We start from the raw sequence: 13,094 nt of genomic DNA on the forward strand, positions 1-13,094 counted from the left end.
TGATACTCTGTGAACATCTGTTGCAAAGCCTTCATTTAAAATGGAGGTAGGTGTCGCCAGGCAGATAGTTAGGGGCCGTCACCTGTGGGAATTAACACTTTTAGCATTATTTTAATTCTTCAATAGAGTTAATAAACTATTCACAAATAAAATTAGATACCAAAGAAGGATATTCATAGCATGTTACAGCTAATACATATGTAGAAAACAATACATTAGTTATGTGAAATTCTCAACTCACTTTAAGCAGGAAGTGTCTGAGCTAGGTTTTTTAGCATTTGCAATATATTTATCGTCACAATTCCCCAGGAACTAAAGCAAAACATTAATGCCTGAGAGGTACCTGTGGCTTGTAGCTGATAGGTCTGATATTTTTGGCCAGATATGTTCAAGCTCATCAAAAATGAAGCAGCTCTGGTCTGAAAGTTGTGAATCTGCTTCAGTGCTGTGGTGAACCTAATTAATAGACCCTAGAAATAAAAAGCTTAAAGATCACTCTTCCTTTAATAGCTCTGTTTTTCTGTATTGAATTGTTCAGATTCAGTAAAGGAGCACAGACAGAGCTGGCCTGGTGGATTAGGTTCATCAGGTGATGCTTGAGTACTGTGGGGTGTGTTTGGAAGAGCACTGCCAGCAGGTCATGGGAGATGATCCTGCCCCTCTACTCTGCCCTGGTAAAGCCTCATCTGGGGGTGCTGTGTCCAGTTCTGAGCTCCTTCCTCAAAGACATGGAGCTCCTGAAGCAGGTCATGTGGAGAGTGGCAAAGATGATTGGAAGATCTCTTTAGGCAGACTGACAAACATGATTAGGACATTTCTCTTGAGAGGAAAAGCTGAGGGAGATGTGTCTGTTCAGTCTTGAGAAAAGACAACTTCATCACAAGGGGACCTTACCAATGATCCCCCCTGGACACAATCCTTTGCCATGTGCTCAGGGGTGACCCTGCCTGAGCAGGGCAGTTGGACCAGATGATTCACTGTGGTCCCTCCCAGCATGACCCATTCAGTGATTCTGTGCGGACGACTGCACACTAGAACGGATTGTCCAGAGGCTGTGTGGAGTCTCCCTCACTGGAGATATTCACAGCTGCCTGGACTCTTCCAGACACTATCAGACTAGGCTAGGTTTAAAGTAGATATTAGAAAGGAATTCTTCACTGTGGGTGTGATGAGGCACTGGCAGAGGTTGCCCAAGGACATTGTGGATGCCTCATCCCTGGAAGTGTTAAAGACCAGGTTGGATGGGGCTTTAAACTATCTGGTCTGGTGGAAGGTGAATGGGGGGTTGACCTTCAAGGTGCCTTCCAAATCAAACCATTCCATGATTCTAGGGTTCCAGAGTCACATGCCCTTAACTTAACACTTGAGACATGATGCAATGTAGCTGTTATTGATAAGAAACAAATCAGCAGAGAAGTGGGGCCAAGGATAGCTGAAGCACATGATAAGACAAGAAACTATCCTTCTCTAAACATAAATTCTTGGCCAATATGAGATGTTTCTACAAAGAGATCATGTCAGAAAATAATTTGTCCATAACACTTGATATTATAAAGGTTTTCTCTAGCTCTGTCTTGTGCAGACATCTAAGGAATTAAATTCCTTTCCCATAAGCAATCTGTCTACATTATGATTCCCAGCACAATGGCCAGATAGATATAGCAAAGAAAGAGGAGTTAAAAAAATGATTCAGATTTGTCCTGGCACCCAAACAAAAAAATATTAGAAAACTGCTCCTGAAAAGGAGTAGAAAGGGATTATGGGCCTATGATTGCCTTTTCTACTATTGCTATTTTCTATGGTAATAATGACCATAGTAATCACAGTTCTGTGCATGGGAAACCGAGAGGGTTGCAAAGAGGAACAACCTTCCATGCATAAAACTTTTCTGGCAGGCATATTCTAACCTGCAATAATTACCTGGCAGAGAATCAAAAGCAAACTAACATTGAGTTAGAATATTTTTTAGCTTTGATTACTGACTTCTCAAGAATGACAAATTTTGATATAAATTACAGGTTTACCACAGTCTTGAGAAGGTGCTGGTGCAGGCAGGGTTCATTTGTGTGGTAAACCATGGGGAAATGGTGTAGGTAGGGATGGCATTAAGGCCCCAGTTCATCACCACACCCAGCTGAAGCTCTAAGGGAGAGACAGGTATAATCTCTATTGGAAGCACTGAGAATTCCTGCTTTTCAAAGTTTGAGTGAAGGTAACCTTTATAAGCAGACCATACACTCTCAAGCAAAGTGTGTCTAACCCAAAATTATTCTTCAAGAATTTTCCAGGAGAAAAATATTTATTTGCTAAGGGGTTTCTTGTTGTAGCAAGATGGCAGCTATTTCAAAAGTTTGGTCAACCCTATGGAAAATGCAGAATACCTTTCTGCACATCTGCATTTGGCCGGGCAGCCTATGGTGCTGCTGACAAAGCGGGTGAAGTGTAGTACCAAAGCTTGCAGAGACAGTAACTTCAAAGCTTTACCTCACCATGTTAGCAATATTAGCCACTTTAGCAGTACTAGCCCCATTAGCAATATTAGCCACCTTAGTACCTAAGTCAGCAATGATTTCCCCCAGAAAAGCTATATTCTTTCTAACTTTATGCTACACTGCTTTCAGCCAGCAGGCTTACTCAGCAAAAGCTATGCGAGGGCAAATGGAAAAGAAGGCAGTGTCCTGTTCCAGCTGCAGGCTTCAGTGCAGGGAAAGAAAACTGATTCCATCACTTTCATCGATCATATTTCATTACACTTCCCTACAGCATTGTATTGAAATGAGGAGATACAATGAATAAAACCACTGTAGTATTCAGTTTCTAAATGCAAGTTGTGCAAGTTCATTCCCCAAGAAAGCAATCCAAGTTCAGATCCTAGAAATCTACCTCTGATGGAAATGGCACATTAAATTCTCCAGGCGTAATGGATGTGTAAATAGAATGTAGTGCTTCCCGTAGCTGATACATTTGGATTTAAACCAGAAGGTTAAGATTGCCTGAGCACATAGTTCAAACACTTCAGGAAAAAAATGCTCAAGACCCAAGACAAAGTAGACAAGTATGGGTTTATGCTCCTAGTAGAAGTTTTTTAAATTACCAGAATGTTATCAGTTAAATAACAGCAGCTGCCATAATGAAGATATGGTAGAAAATCTGTGTTTCTCAAAACTCATGCTTTGGACAAAAATTTGGGTTTTTAAGCCTCACTCCAGACAAAAAAAAAAAAAAAAAAAAAAAAAAAAAAAAAAAAAAAAATTTAAAGCTACCAAAAAAATACAGGGGTCAAATATGTATTTATAGCTGAAAGGCCAATAAATAAGGAACAGTTTTTAAACCACTTATTCACACTACTGAGATCTTACAGGAACTAGACTTAAATATATAAACAACCGTTAATAAATCTTTTCAAATGGTTTTGTTCTCAGGCTGGATACTTATATATCTCTTTAATCTACAACTTGATTGATGTCTTTAGGTATTTTAGACATAAACAGGACCATGGAAATGTATTTAAAATGTGGTTTACTGTGAATGGCCTCTAAAGTTGAGTGTATTAGCAGCTCCCTGAAATCTCTTCCATCTCCCTCTGAACTGCAGGACCTTACTGCATCTCCCTGTGTTGCCAATAGAAATGTTAGCAGAATCAAACCCTTAACAAATGCATGTCAACATGGCAATAATAGATTCCAGTCCTGCACAGACTGGTGCGTGTGCTTAATGTCAAGCACATGAGTAACTCCAGGCTAGAACCTGAGCATACAAAGGAGCACAGTCCAATCCATTGAACTCCTGTGTACTCTTTGACAGGTATTCTTTTGCTTGTCACCTCCACTCCAGCCCCCAAAACACAAGCCTCCCTTTTATTCATTTCCCAAGCATAGATTTTTACCATCATTTAGTGCTTTTAAGATCTCAGAAGAAATAAAATATCCAAGCCCATTATAATATATTGGACAAATGCAAAAACTATCAAGAGTTAAGGATTTTGTTAAAAAAAATTATTAAACATGTGCCCTGATCTTCAATGTTACATATGCAAGAAAGGCAACAATTTAAGGAAGGAAAACCAAAGCAAAGCAATGCAAACAAACCATTTTCAGGGAAAAAAAATCAGTAGAAATTCTGAGAACTTTAGGATGATTCATGAAGATATCCTAAGCAGGGCTAAAATCATCATGAATTCATCTTGCTTTTCTTTGGTATGCTTTTGGCACATCCCTCCAAGGTGGCTTAAGAAAGTGGGTGATTGTATCCAACATTTGAGGTGCTTTGTTGAGCACCTTAGAGTAAGATGGGAAGAGTTTTGGTCTTGCTTTCTGGCTTCTTTAGGCTTGTCAGTAGTCTGTCAGGGTGCTTGGGGTTTCTTTCCCGGTGTAGGAAACAGAATGCTGTACTGACTGAAGCCAGGGAAAATACTATGTCTTTAAATAGACAAAGTTTTCCCATGTTACAGTACTATTTGCAAAGAATTTTGAGCTATGTCTAAATGTAGAAATAGTTGCATAGATCTGAATTTTTCAGTGGGTATCAGAAAAGTACCTTTTAAGTAAAGTGCCTTTGTTTTTTGATTTCCAGCTGTAACAAATATTTGTTTCATTATTTTTTATGTATTTTTTAAAATATTACCTGCTGTGTAATACCTATTATTTTACTGTTTCATGCCCTATAAACACTGTTTTCAGTCTTGTCTCTTCCTGCAGTAGTAGATTGTTGTCAAAGTAAAAGTAAACTGGTTTACAACATCAAAGAATACAGCTGGTCTGAATTAGATTGTCAGCGTGTAAATGCCATGACTGCATGAGTGGCATGAGTGCTTACCTGTCTACAGTGACATGGAGCTCCTTCTCTATTAAAGTTTGGATATCAAATTCTGAAATGCAGTTGTTTCTCAGCAATTTATTGCAAGGTGAGAAACTCCCATTACTTTAATTCAGGTATTTACCAAGGACAGAACAACAACTGGACGCAGCAGCACTGGTACCATACCCGTGTTTATGGCCATCAGAAATTGTAGCTTTGCATGTGGTTGTACAACTTCCCCCACATGTCTCTCCAGTTTAGATGCTGGTCATCAGTGGTGTTCACTGTCTGCCAGGACTGGGTTCAACTGGTTCACTTAGATGAGATCTTACTCACTTAGAGATAGGTATGGGGTGTGAATGAGTGGGAAAAAATCACTGCAATTAGTGAGATTGAGTGGATGACACTGCGGGAAGGATTTTTTTTTTTTTTAATAGACTCTTTGAGGGATTACTGCTATTCAGTTTTCTTTAAAAAACAACGTATATCAATCAATCAGTCTTCTCAATGTCAAGCAAAATACTTTGTGGCTTTAAAAGTGGCTCTAAAACTTTGTTCCCAAAGCTTAATTATTTTAATAAAAATCTCAATTTCCAACAAAATGAAGTTACCTTCGCAAATGTGTTTACTGTTGCCTCTTTTAAAAATAACTGCTGTAGTAGAAAGCATAAGAGGCTTTTAAAATAAGTGCTACTTTCCCTGTCCTTTGTTTTCATGGCATGACCACAGGGCTGAGGTCTAGCAGAAAAGCCCTGTACACATTCAGCTGGCCAGGGACAGGGCTCAGCAGTTTCCCAGATCTGCAAGCCATATCTGGCCATTTGGCAGGAGTGGCCAGGAGACAATAACTGACCAGCTGTCCCCAGATAAGGGACAGACATTTGCATCCCAGGACACAGGCTGGCTGATACTCAGTGAAATTGGGCAGTCTGAACTGCTGTAACCCATTTAGCCACATGTGCAAACGATACATAAATCACTGCAAGCAATAATAAGCCTGGGCAAATTCAGGAACTGGAATAAAATCGCTCTTTCCCACTCTTGTCCCTCACCTCCCTGGTGCTGGATGAGGCCTCTGCCAACCCAGCTGTGCTGCCATTTGCACTCAGTGATGTTTCTGCCCTTTCCTGGGTCTCCACTTCCTCCATCCTGCAGCCGTTTAGCCCAGATGGGTGCTGCAGAGGGGAGGCAGAGCCAGCCTGATCCTGTCAGAGCGTGGCAGGAGAAGGGGTGGCCTTCTGCCATTTGGGAATGTCCCTGTTCTGTCCCCTCAGAAATCACCCCCCGGGATGAAGGGCTGAGGGGAGCGCCTGTCACAGAAGCTCTGACCACCCACCAGTGCCACACAGGGGGAGAGCAAGGAAAACAGCCATTCCAAGAGAGCTTTCCAGCAGGAAGCCTGGCCCCTGCAAGAGATAGGTGTGAGAAGGCAGGGCAGGAGGAGGAAGAACTTCATGGACTTCCAGAGCTTTACGTCCTTACAGAGAGAGCAGCTGAGCCTGGCTGGATCTGCAGGCAGCAACACAACCCCCACAAAGCACATGGCTGCCCTCAGCTAACTTGGGGGCTGTAATTAGCTTGTTTTAAAACCTCCTGTGGCCAAGAGCTGCCCTGGACAGCCTGGTGAAGGTGGCTGAGAGCTGCTGTGGGCACCCTGGCTAAGGGGGATGCTGTTGAGACAGCGTCCGAGGTGAGCAGATCTCACATCCTGCAGTGGTACAGGGGCTTTGTGTGGGGAGCAGAGAGGCCGTGGTCCCCCTACTTCATTGCCAAACTCAGGTGGCAGTGAGAGCAATGAGAAATATTTAGGAGTGTGCAGGAAGTGTGGAATAACAAAAGTCTTGGTGCAAAATATTCCTTCTTTTGAGTACTTGCTCTTTCACATGCTTCTGCCATACCACTGCTTTCCAGGGCAATTCAGGGACGGGTTTCTGCTTTGCACTAGAGGTAGATGTCTGATGGTAGGCAAGTATAATCATAGTCTTTTATTTCCATGACAATCCAACAATGAAGAGTTTCCCTGCTGCCTTCTCATGAAATAAAGCGGAGAGACAAAGAGAAGTGGTCAGGCAGAGAAGTGAAAGACCCTCTCTTGGAGCCAGTCATTTAACAATGATTACTTTGCAGCTCCTTGCCCAGCAGAAATGAGCTGGAGGTGCATTAGGGTAAGAAAGTGATTACACTGCCTCCCTTTCAAGCTCTAGACCGGTGCTGTGACTTGATACGGTTTTTATCAGAGACTGCAATGCTGCATTTCCAAGTAAGCAGTAAATTATGTCGAAATCAATTATACTACCCCAAGCAGAGATTCTGAGTAGAAAATGAATGGGTCTGGGGGTGGAAGGAACAGACACTGCTTATGCATTTTGATTAGATAGCTAGCTATCATCCTCCACAAGAAAGGAACAGCCAGCAAGTCATGAGATCAGAATATTAGGGTGACTCTATCACATGTTATATTTTATGTGTGTTTTACTGCAGCCTACAAAAGGAGATCATGGACCTTACTAGGAGTCCTCTTGTGTGATACAAGCTTTTCTGTGTTCAAGGGCTTTAATCCAACTTCTTAAAAAATTAGTTATATGACCTGTATGTATAGGCTGACAGAGAAGATATTCACTATGAACCTTAATGTCCAGAAAGTATATGGATCAATGAATATTTATTTTTAAAAGGCAGGGTGACCAATATAATAGATTTATGTTGAAAAAATTCCCCATTTTGTTGCAAATTGTAGTGGCGTTTGCATGGAAATGATCAGACAAAAATCCCTCCTGAAATTCTAATGGGTGAAAAGATTCTTGTTACAGTAGATTACTACAAACAAAACCCAAAGCATTTACTGCCAGCTTGCTAAACAGAGCAGGAGGAAAATCATGCAGGCTGGCATTCAGAGTCTAGTTACAGGCCTGTAAAGCTGAAGTAGGGGCAGTTGAATTTCCAGAACTCGGGTAACTCCCAAATTGGTGAGAAATATTTCTGTCTTCTCTGAAGATCATGAGCAGTGCTTACATTTGATGACTGACATCTCTGTATTGAGAGAAAAATAATCACCATCTTTGGGGTTGTGGGGATTTGTGCTGGTATGCTTCTGACAAATAATGGGGCATCTGATCCTTTTTGCACACAGATTACCACTCAAGCAGACATGTTACCTGCAATTTTAGCTCCCTCTAATTTCAATCCAGTACCATTGAAGCAATATGAATATAGTGAGATAAAGTGGAAGGCAGAATTTACTCTTTTAGGTGTAAATATAAGCTATCCAACTGGACCTGTGTTGAATATAATTTTTCGTTCTAAAAGCATTTTTAGTCTTGGAGTTTCTTTACACTGCAGCAGTAAAAAGTGGCTTCTAGGAGCTCCCAACATGTTGATAGGGCTTTTCTCTCACAAAATGTGTACTTCCCTGTGTCACTACTTTCTCCTTTTTTCTTATTTTTGCAGAAAGTAGATCTAGAGAGAAACCATTAGGTGCTAACCTTTGAAAAGGCTCAGCAGTCCATTCTCTCCTCTTAACAGCCAGTCATGGGAATAAATTCCACTCAGAAGTAAAACTGTATTCTCTAGAAAGATGAGACCTAAAATGACCTAATTTGTATAATAAAGAAAATAAGTGTAATAGAAAGTAAAAAAACCGACAAACAAACAAACAACCCAAAACAAACCCCAAACAAACCCAACCAAACTAAAACAGTTATATAAATTTTAGCAAATCTCTAATATCCTGACAGATAGCTTGCCCTATCTTTGATTTACCTTTTTCTTGCCTGCAAAATCTTGTCCTATTAAAAAAATAAAGCCTGCTAAAACAATTATACCTGTGGAAACCTAGCTAATTGAAGAAACCTAGATTTGATTTTATTGGATTTAAAACTGTTTTCTTCAAAAAAAGAAAAAAAAAAGATTACGTTCCAAACATCACTAACAATTTTCTATAGGAAATTAGAGGCTTGCTTTAATTTCTTCTGTGATGGCATGCAGCATGGATAATTTTCATGACTGAACCACTACCTTTACACCACTTTAATTACTGTGTGCTTCAGTTTCTGCACCTGTAAAATGGGAAGTTTTATCTTTCAAGATGTTTTGAGATCTCTTATGCAAAGAGATATTTAAGAATTTACCACTGGAATGATAGTTAAATTGTATTATTCATAATAAATTCAGATGCTATGACAGCTGTGTTAAACCTAATAAAAAAGGTGTTGCTCTAGATGCTGTCAGGAATCTGCCAGAAGTACAGTCTTAATAAAGTTGCCTTCCTAAGCTCTTGTGAGCACAAAATTCTGCCAGTGTGGGCTGTTCCAGCAGTGCATTTTGCAGAGCTCGCTAGAGCTTGCACACTCCATAGCCCAGCTTTTTGGACTAAGTCACAAGGATGTAGGATGTCTTCATGGTGTCTTATGACATTTACTGGCAACCTTAGTTTTCTGATACCTGCAAGCCACCATGTTTCCTGTTGCCGCTTCATGTCGTGGTCCATGTCGACTTTTCTGACGACAGTTACATGTTGGTGTCACAAAAGCAGGTGTCATTCATGGTTCAGGTCCCTCCACATTACAGGTTTGGGCAAATCTGTTCTTTGTTCCAAAATAATGACCTAGGATGATGAGAACTTCAAGACAGGCAAGTGTGGTCTCAAGCACAGATTCAAGCTTTGCTTAAATTATGCAACAGGTATCCAAAGCTCCCAACTACCGCATGTGAAAATACCTGCATTGATTTCCTTGCCTGTTTTTCTTGTGTTATTTTTCTAAATTGTACTGTCTTAGACAGAGAAAAATGTCATATTTCACTCCTGAGGATGACATTTAGTTGCATGTATGGCTGCTAGGTTCCCAACATGAGGTGGGAGTTCCTATAATACAATCCCAAATCCCGTGTCCATTACCAAAAGCAGACGGCATTTGGCTTTACTCCTTTTTCATCACTTGCAGCTGGGGGCACTGAGAACATTTATAAAGTAACATGAATTCTCTAAAGTATCTATCTTGCCCTGATACTTCCTGTATCCTGGACAAGGGGACGTAGGGCCTGATACCTCAGCCTGAGTTGTGACTCTGCACATCTTTACAGCAGTAGCTGCACAGTGTGAAGCAGGGTCTTGCCTTCTATAGAAGGAATCCTTCCACCACCAGTTCAGACCTGGGTTATTCTATGCTTGCTGTTCCTTATTACCTTGTTTGTGTCTGTTCTGTCAAGCTGTTAAATAACCTGATTTTTTCTGCTGCTTCCTGAATCTGAACTGCAGCTGATATAGACAGAGACCATTTCAGTGGAATGTGCAGGGCATAGAGGTGTCTGTCTACTTGCCAACACAGCAGAAGGGGTAGTTAGAATGGGAAACTCCTTATTCCCTCCCATTGGAAGTGAGATATTAAAAATTCTGATGTTATTATTTTCATGTATAAACCCATCAATAGAGGGTACGATAGCCTCATTCTTTGGGGCTAGGATGGGTACATACACCCCAGCACTTAAGGAGTAAAGCGTGGCTGGAGCTATCCTTGGGACACACTTCATCCTTTAAAAAGGATAAAGTTCCTTCCTTGTGAAAGGAGTTACCTGGGTGCACAAACACTGTTGTAGTTGCTGTAAAACTTTGAATGATATTTCAATGGGTTTGGAACTCAGACCTGAATGCCAGTTGTGGGGACTTGGGCTCTTACGCAACTTCATTGCTTCTGAAAATGTTATGTATTTTTGTACATTTTTAGTTTCCCAACGGGGAGTTTCTGTGTGGTGGTCTTAAAGCTTTCTGTTGAGGCACGTTTTACGGCATAGTTTAGAAAATCTCAAAGGTTATAATTTAGACAATTTTGCTTTTTCTTATTATTTAAACAATTTTTTCTTACCTCTTTTCTTCTTGCATCTTTAAATTTTCTGCATATTTAAAAGCCTCTTTGGCCCCTCAATATGCAAACTCAAACTTTAAAAGAAAAAACAATAAAGCAAGTCTCTCCTCCATTTGCAGGCAGTTTTCCTCTAGTGTTTCTAGGGGAAAATAAAGCATTTGAACATAGTGGCTTACAATTCCATGCTCAATGTAAAGGCACTATCAGTGTAGTGTATACAAAGTGATAGTGTAGCGTCTGTTCCCTGAGGAAGAGTAGATAAAGTAATCTACCAACACAAATGGACTTCAAACAGTAGTTTTCAGCTAACAAAAACAAACACCACGTCCCAGATTAAAAAAAAAAAAAAAAAAAAAAGAAAAGTAAAAAAATTCTTTGCACTTCTCAGCTTTCCCCCAGGAATATTCTTCCTTCCTTTGACTTCCATGTTGTCATGGAGAGTGATGTGTTAAGGTCTGTGAAACTGGCAGGCTGCTTACTTTCAATGTTTTAATTCACAACTAATGTCCACTAAGCAAAAGGAGGCCTTGTTACTGCTGCAAAAACAATGTAGTGCAGACCTGGCTGCAGAGTAGGAAATGTAAGGATCTTTCCCTGAAGAGGCCATATTTGCTCAGGTGCTTGAATTAAGTATTTCCCTGAAAAAAAGGCTCTCTGGTTTAAACTTGTGAGTGCTGTGGGTTCCTCAAGCAGGATTTCTTCCACATTGATTCAGGATGAAATTACTGAAGGGGATAACCTCTAAAATTTGTGTTTGTCTTTGACACCTTTCAAGTGTCAATTGTTTGGAAGGGTTTGATTTGTCAATTGCTACCAATTTACAATTGCAAGGGAACGGCAACTTTCAAAGAACAACCAGAAGACTGTTTGAGGGAAAAGATCTGAAAAATAGTTGCAAAAATGAAGAATGAAGTCAACACCAGAAAGGAGAGGAACAATTTAGCTGAAAATAAAATGGCAGGCAAGATATCAGAGAGAGGATATCAGAAATTAGCAAGAAAATCAAGAATCAGAAGCTGCAGAAAACTGCAGCTACAATCCTTTCCTTAAATATTGCTTCATTTTAAAACAGGTTGCTCACAGTAAGGATTCCAATGTAACTACCATTACTATAAGATAAATATTTGGTATATTCTCAAATTTTATTACCTTCTTTCCTATAATACGCTTATCTCATTTTCATCCTGGATTTTGTGGAGGTGAGAGTGTCTCAAAAGGCAAAATCTCATGAAAACCAATGAAAAGCATGCTTGTTATCACATCAGTTAAAAGCAGCATTAACCACTTAAAATTAAAAATCATATGATTATAGAACTAAAATCATAAAGAACATCTCTGTATCTATATTGAGAACTACAGAGTGTCTTATTTGAATGTATTTCTGACAGTGCTGACCCCGTATACATGTAAAGGGGCAGCATTAGCTATTGATATAGATTCCTTCAGTCCTCAGTATAAACGCATGGAGTTTATAATCCAATTATAATCTTTTTAAAGGCAATACTAAAAATAGTTTAGTTGAAAATTTGTATGATCAAATCTAATATCCCAGGTCTTTACTGCTGATATCAAAGAGTTTGGAAAAATATGGCTAAATATTTTCATGAAGATGTTGTCTTTTTCCTTTTATCTAGTATACTTGGAGCTTTTAATAAATGAAGCTAATGCCATTCACATTGGGCACATTACAGCCAATCTGAAAAAATGGAATTATTTTTAAGAGCAAGGTAAAAATCACCAATTTTATTGATGGTATTTGAATTTCAAAACAGTGACAATGCTCATCTCTTTTGCAAACAATGTAAGGGGACAGAAAGGCATATTTCACACCAGATTTACTGAGTATATCCCCCTTGTTTACTAATATAAGATTTTCTTCCTAGCCTTTCTAGAGAGTACTGATTACATTTTTTCCTGTTCTTATGCAAATTCTCTTCACAGGTGTTGCATTTTTTGCAATATTAGTGCTCAATGGAAGCCTACTTTGTGTGGGTTTTAGCACATAAAGAGTTATGCTTAGTTTTTGAGACTTTGTGCATCCTATAAAAACACCATGTCACTTAAGCCACCACTACCTCATTTTTATTTGTCCTGCTGTTCATAATACTCTGTCACTTATGTCTTTGAAATGGGCAGCAAATGAATCTCCAGAAACATTTTCTCTGATATAGAATAAAATGGCACTCTGAACTGTGAATGGACTGTTTTGGTTCGTTAGTTTCATTTCAGACAAAGAGAAATTCCTTCTATTTCCTTAACCGGGATTATGTTTCAGTAGGAGGCAATATATATATACACATATATATATATCACTCTTCATGAGCAGTAAGATAATTTTAACTTTCACAGCCTTGATAATAAGTAATCTTTTCTGAGCTTTCTAGACTAACTCCTACAGCTTAGAAGGATTTCAGGATAAAAGTATATTCCAGAATCGAT

The sequence above is a fragment of the Chamaea fasciata genome, unplaced genomic scaffold (genome assembly GCF_029207755.1).
Source record: "Chamaea fasciata isolate MVZ Bird 193981 ecotype frontalis unplaced genomic scaffold, bChaFas1.0.hap1 SCAF_6, whole genome shotgun sequence".
Lineage (NCBI taxonomy): Eukaryota > Metazoa > Chordata > Aves > Passeriformes > Sylviidae > Chamaea > Chamaea fasciata.